Genomic DNA, 7,744 nt, shown 5'->3' with positions numbered 1-7,744 from the left:
CCGCTGTGATTCTAGAGTTTCCACTCTTATGAACAAGGGCGGCCGCCCGCCCGCAAGCTCTTGCTGTAGCCGTTTCATCATCGCCACACTGTCCCATCTGGAAGGAAAGCGGACATTTAGAGAGATTTACCGGTATCTCTTTTCCTCTCAGGGAGGGTTTATCCGTCTTGCGCCATCAGAATGTAAGAATAAGAACGGGTTCAACAGAGCACTTAGCTCAAGCATGTGAGATAGCAAGCAAAGGAGATACATTGAAGGATGTGTTTTTTAAAGATTCTGACGACTTCACTTAGTTTGCAATATTACGCTGTCCTGCCCTGCAAAGCGTGGAAGACGTCGTGGTACAGCGCTTGCCAACTGCCTAGCTGCTAGGATTCTGGTTGTCTGCCTTGTGAACATGAAACGAGTCGTAGCCTGCCGGCCAAAAAATTACATAATCACTTTGATTGTGGTGGCTGTAAGAATGGTCGACAGACTCAGGGGGATAGAGCTTTTAGTTTCGTGTCTACGCAGAAGGAGCTCGGACGTTTGCTAACCGCGTCGAAATGGTCATTCCGCAGATGCGTGTGGAATTCTACGAGAAACCAGTCAAGGCAAGCCAACAGAAGAAGGTCGTTCGTTCTAGAAAATGAATGAAATCAAGGGACGCTTCCGCCATCACGAATGTTAGCAAGCTAGATTCGTTAGTTTAAGATTATTGCAATTAGCGGAGCGTAGGTGCCGGAGCAAAAAACTGAGAATGGACATGGAAAGGAGCTAGATGATATGAGGTTAACGAACATTTACATTTTGGGATCCCTACGATTATTTAGTATAGGGTCCGTTCTAGACAGATAGCTCCACGCATGGAGCACCGGTCCGAAGGAAACGAAACAAAGGCTTTCGTACCCTGTGTAACTTGTAGTACTTAAATAAGTTAAGAAGAACGAGACAACAAAGTGTAACTGTGTTGTGCTTAAGAGTATTACTTGAGAAGCATAAAACTGACATGAATTAAGATACCAGATAAAGTCTAATTTTAGTGATACACAGGAACTAAATAATAGTTGTTTTGGTTTTAATGATGAATGGCAAACAGTCACTCACAAAATAAAATGTTATTTTACGTGAAAATTAATATTGTTGTCATTATTGTCACTATAACCAAAGGAAAGCAATCCAAAAAAAACTATTATGGTCTCGCAATCCTTTTATCTCTGAGTGAGACATTGAGAATTGTTTGTAGCTTGTTTTAGTTCTTAAAATTTGCTCTAAACTATTTATTGCATTAATCATACTCCTATCTGGACGCAATTTTGGCACGTTACCCTATTAAAACTCGCTTTTTAAACTGTTATAAAAATATAAAAATACATCTGACCAATATTCGAGTTGTTCACTGTTGTGTTTGTAAACAGACATGCTGTGCGACTATATTTTTCCTATTAACCTTCCCGCCACGAGTTCGTAGATTTGATTGGGTGACGCCAACCCAATATCTCAAAAGCCCCAGGTTACTGCTTAGACTATATTCTCAAATTCAATTCACTCCAGCAACATGCTTGTCTCTGCATACCGCTTGTTGCCCCCCTCTCTGCTGACAGACGTTTGTACTACGATTGTGGAGCTCTTTTCCATCGCGAACTTTAGAGCGTCCCTCAGATCAAAGCTGCCAACTTGATTCGACGAGTATTAAGGTTATTTTAGCTCACCCCACCTCAAACGACTTCACTTCATGTTCCGTCGACTCTCCGACTGTGTCGTTCGGCTCTCTGTATAGCTACTACAGCCTCAATGTACTTCAGCTTCCACTTCAATCGACTTCAACGTTGGGATCGATCCATGAACAAGTAATTCGGCGAACTCTCCTTTGCCGTCGTCATTAATCAGTCGCGACGACCGCGATCCCTCAGCCATTTTCCGCTCCATTAGCTTCAATTATTTTTTTTTTGGTATTTTTTAAAGTCGAACATGACGTGGAGTTTCGGTGGCAAGCCGACAGGGCAAAGTGGTTCACTCCTAGTGGAAGGAAAAATATAACAAAAGAATGCTGAAGACAATATGGATTATTCCGATATAGACATATGGAATAGGTGCGAGCAAATTTATTATTTTACATTGTCATATTTGCATACATACTATGTCTATTAAAGGTTAATTTCTATTCCCTTGCAGTTCGTTTTACCCTTTTACCAAAATAACATTACTCCTGTATATAGCGAAAAGTGTTTTTTATTTCAATACCGTTATTAGTTTCTGAATCATACGCCGTAATTGCTAAGACTTTTTTTAAAATTATTCTTTCCGATAAAATCACGAGAGCGTACGCAATATTTATACACTGCCAATCGTCTATAATTAACGAGTTGTAACACGTGTACATCTGGCTTGGAAAAAACTAATGAGGTAATGAGATAATAAAGCTAATTACCGTGAATTCGGATATATACGGTGTCATTATAGAAATACGACTTCAAGGCAATGTTCAGGATTTCATTAAACGGCAACGCTCTACCCGAACTGCTAGAAATTCGTATATGCAAGTGTACATATTACCAATGTACACAATTGAAATGTTCATAAAGGACTATTTATGGCATATGAAATCCTGAAACGTATCAATTTATATACAGGCGTATTATATACGAGCTACCGAATATCTCCCTCAAAGAAACTCGGTAGATGTATAGGGTCTATAGCAGATAAGGCAGCTCTACGTAATGTCCTTCTAAGAGGCCAGTATGACATAATACATGTGTGTAAACACTGCGCATAGATATACTACAACATACAAGCTATTGCCTATTGGCTCAAAGTACCACTGGACGTACTTTGAGGAACGTCCTGTTTTCATAATAACACGAATGCAATTATCGGTGAACTCATTCACTACAAATATACATATGATTACGACCTTACAGTTGGTTAACTACTGAAGCTTGGGCTCTTAATTAGCGGCACGCATGCCTACCCTTACTCCGCCAAGGCCTACCCAATAATGGAATCATAGTCGGATTCACTAATATCTGCAAAAAAAAAATAGATTGTACATACAAACTCACCCGTTTAACGAGCTGATTGGCAAACGTTGGTAAAACCACTACATACGTAGACTATACTATTGGAGCACAGAACAGTGTCCCGCGGTTATTTTCTTTTTTATTGAATTAGACTGATTTATCTATGTATGTCGATGTATCATGAACTATTGGTCATATACACGTCAGCATTGCTCCGCTGCAACTTCCATGCGTTCTTGCTTTTCTAGTCACCACATTCTCCTACTCTAATAATATTTCAACGCTTATACTGAACTGTCACACTCAGTCTCACATAAAATAAACCTCGATCTCTAATTTTCGGCCGCTGTGGTACACTGATTCTGCTTTGCCCTTACAGCTGTTTGCTTATAGCATTTTCACCGGTTTTAGCATTTATGCAGTGGTTCCATTAGCCTCGATACAGTTATCCTGCGGCATCAATATAGTCTGCACCTTCATTACATTGTCCTTTATAGCGTCTCTACAAATAGATCGCGCTGCAGGAGTTATTTAGTTACCCTGCTTTCATATTTCGAAATCCTGGTACACCCAGTATGAACGATAATTTGGGTGCGGACCTATGGCTTTGCAGTTACCCAATTGAAATTTTTCTTAGGCCTTGTTGCATTTACGTCCGCTTCTCCCACTGCATTTACCTTGCCATCACACTATACGTCCTGCTATTGTACGTGAAACGAGAACCAACCTCCGTACTGAACTACCGAAAATAAATTTCAATCAGACAGGCTGTTCTGCATAAACTAGGTTAACCTCTGGCCTCTAGGCCTGCTAACGGGATCGTACCCAACCAAAATAGCAGCTCAGATTTACAGGCCTTAGGTTTCCATCACTGCTTTTCGTGATAACTCTGCGGCTTATCCGTTGTGAGCTAGGTTTGAACCCGGGCCTAGATAGATTTCGTTTCGTGCTGGGAACCAGCCGTGTGGTGGACTAGTAACGGCAATACCGGACGTAAAATTTCAAACATAGAGATTTACGTCATTTCATTATTACTCTGGTTATTAATAGCTCGGCCTGCCCGATAGAAGTGTTTGTTGTCCTAAAAAGCTATTGTTCCGTCTCTCCATTTCTGTATTCATATGTGGCAGAGATACGTAGCCATTTCCATTAGAGAAAAAATAGCTAGGAACCCTTTCAAACGCGGAAAACAGTTCTTTGAACGAGGTCCAACTTGAGCCTTGTTCGCTAGAGCTGGCAAAGCAATGAACGAAGAAAAAAGCGACCAATCGTTAAAAGATGATGTCGAAGATAGTAAATATTTTGAAAGACTCACGCAGCTTCTAATAATATCCATATTTTTGCTACTTCCGTAAAAATCAATGAAAATTGTAGCATGATGACAAATGTAGTAGTACATCAAAAATTGACCAATAATTACCATTTTCAGTTAGACTATAGAAGATGTGACTTCGTATCATAAATTTTCTATTTTTTGTAGCATAACTGCCTAATTATAAGCTAGGTAAAATGATACGCTTCCCATTTAGCAAATAAAGGCTGCTTTCTTCGTTATAATTGATGTGTTTTATAAAACGCGAACTGCAAGTAGTCTCATAAAACAGTAGGCGAAGTCTGCGCTTTAATTTAGTATCTCGGCTGCCACCTCATGGTACTGCCATTCTACAAAGCAAACATTAGAGTGTATTGGGATCAAGTGTAACTCTATTTTAGGCCCTGGTACAGGGACTCCATATTTTACAAAGGCTTCAGATAATGACACAAAAAAGAGCATTACGTATAGACCTTTCAGCTACTATTTAGTGTTCACAGGAATATCAAAATCCCAGGCCCTGGGCATATTGCGACAGTCTGCGTAACAGTCATTAGATTGGTTTTTGCCAAAGTACCACGAAGTGGTTGGTATATCAAGTATTCTAGTACAGAGCAAGCAAGGGGCGCCGCCCCCTAGTCGTAACACTCACGCGCGGATGCTTTTACCGCCATACAGGACTGAACCCGAGCTGATTACCATGTCAAATATTCTACGTATATTCAATAGCGAGTTGGAGCGCTAAGAGGCTGATATAACTGCGAGGACGTGGCCTGCTGACCGAAGCCTGAAGAGACTAAAAGTTCATTTTCAATCAATATATCAGCACGACGTAGCCTAGCTGTGACATAGTCAAGAATAATGGCACTGCTTGTTCAATTGTCGTTTCGTTGACTAGAGGCTCGCTGAGCCGCCTACATGTCTCTGTCAACAAAGTTAGAGTATTTTATCAGGCTTACCAAAATAGGCTTGATAAATCAAGGGTAAGTCTGTTGTTGTCATCAATCGAGTGATATACGGAATTCAGAGAATTGTTCCGTCAAATATTAACGAGTTATAATCTCGCATCTACATTTTCGCAAAGTCGTTGCCGAATGTTCCCGTCAGCTTGCACTGTCGAAAATAGTAACCAGATGGCTTCTATTTCCGTAGCGATGCACATATTTTGCCTGAAGTGGGTAGAGAAACAGACGGGCTGGGATTTGATGGTCGGGTAATTTACTCATATAACACGAACTCAACACCGCATTTAACTGCTAGCAAACAACTGTCAGACGATAATGATAAAAGGCCACTGAGCGGTTTAGTAGGAGTGGGTGAGGTCGTGTTTGGCATCTCTGAAAGCTCGTCCAGCTACGATGTCGCGATGACCATTCATCGTATAATGAGACGTAAGCCAGCAGCTACTGGCTTTTTCAATTTGTGCCTTGTAAAATCTCCCCAACGACCGATTTTGCTAATCAGCACCGCTGTCGCCCATAGATGATGCTTTTATCCAGTGGCGGTGTTTATATAGCGAAGTTACCCTGTCCTTGCTCTGTTCACCTTAAACAGCCACAACACGACCTCTTCATAGGTATTTTTTTTTATTAACAAGGACGTATCTTTATTAAGAGCTATAGCCGCGGCATGGCAGTTGCTTTGTAAGGTTTTTTCCCTATAGTGAAAAAGCAAGAAGAGCGGGAGTTTATTAAGTAAAATGTTTCCTGGGTTTCAGGTTATCATGTTCAGTTATTACAGAGGGATAGTTGAAACGTTTGAAGTATCCAGCAAAGAACAAGTAGGGCTTTGTCAGTCTATTCAAGCCATCTATATTCTTTAAAGCATTTTGAAAACGAAATAATTCAATGAATTAAGGCCCATAAGCTTTAATATGGAACATGTAATATTCTATAATTACGGGAGACGGGACCGACAGTGCATTAGCCTTGCAAGCGCGTTAGTCTTAGCTTAAAGCTTAAAGCAGAACTTAACAGACACTTTATCTTCACTACATCCCATGCGTATACGTCCTATAAAAAACTTATTACATTAGTAAAGCTCGGATGAGGTGAATTTCTTTTCTACTCAATACAGTACATTTACTGCAGAAGGCTATAAAATACAATTTCCAACTCCAACGGTGCATTCGGAAGCTTCGCACGAAAAAAGGTAACCAAAAAGCCCTCTTTTACACGCTCACCCCCTAAGCAGTCCGCCAATCAATTGTCGAGAAAGCGCCTTTAGACTTTACTTTATACGATTTCCCTTCGGTCAATAACTCTTGTACTGGGCTCTCAACCCGCTACCTAACTGCTTGAAATAAACAATAGTAAACCACCTGTAGATTTTCTTCGACCTGCTTATTCGCCCCTGAATTCGTAAAGGACAGTAATTGCTTTTTGTCGGTGTTCCTTCCCAATAAACGGGTAGAATTTGCGTAAACAGTGACGACCTTGGCTTCATCTGGTTAGAGTTATTGACTCTTCAGCTGCGGATCGATTCCACTGTACGAGACGAAAAATACAGCAGCCGTTGAGGAAAAATATGGGATAGATATTAATGAAAGCTCTCAATGGCTTCAAAGCAAGAACATGCAAGAAGAATCCCTGAACATGCAGGCAGTAAATCAGCAGAAGTCTTATTATATAGACATGTAATTAATTTAATTAGTTACGAAAATTAATATTATATCAACTTCAACATTTCTTATGATAGCTTCAGCTAACTGAGGTTCGTCTTGAAATAATGTGAAGGTGACTGCTATAAATGCGATGACTTTAATAATAAATAAAATATAATAATAGTAATAAGAAGATGTCACAATGTTTGAATGATATGCTAATGATACTGATCTATTAACTAAGCAAGTTTCGCGGTAATGAATTGAATTTTTAAAATTTCCATGTTTATTGAGCACATCTTTATGTAGCCACCCTCATCACGAAGAGAGCGGCAGGGAAGTGCAGCCGACCAATATATGGGTTGATAAACACTACACACGCAAATTGGACGACGCTGGCCAATTCAGCCGGTGATTTCCTGAACCGTTTTCCAGCAGCTCAGCATGAAAATGTCATGACATTTTCCGTGCTTTCAATTCCATTGACCCTCCAACAGACTTTGTTCGATTTTCCAACAACCTACCAACCCTGCCGGCCCAGCACCGCAAGAGACCCAAAACCGACATTTTAAGGAGACCCGTAAATTTTCCTTGCTTCTATTACCTTTGACGAATTTAAAAATATTTCTAATTTTCGAGTCGCTATCCAATGGCAACAGCACGGACAATGCCTCTGGCGTTTTCGTTCTGGCGTTTCGCCTCTGGCGTTCGCAATGAGAAGCGACGTTGTAGTAAGCTTTTATGCCTGGACATCTCTTACAATTTTCTGAACTGGCGACCTCCTGATTAACCATAAGGTACCGCGCTGTCACAAGGAACTTCTTGAGAAGT

This window comes from Varroa jacobsoni, unplaced genomic scaffold (genome assembly GCF_002532875.2).
Source record: "Varroa jacobsoni isolate VJ856 unplaced genomic scaffold, vjacob_1.0 contig00176, whole genome shotgun sequence".
Classification (NCBI taxonomy): domain Eukaryota; kingdom Metazoa; phylum Arthropoda; class Arachnida; order Mesostigmata; family Varroidae; genus Varroa; species Varroa jacobsoni.
This window is presented reverse-complemented; position numbering follows the sequence as displayed.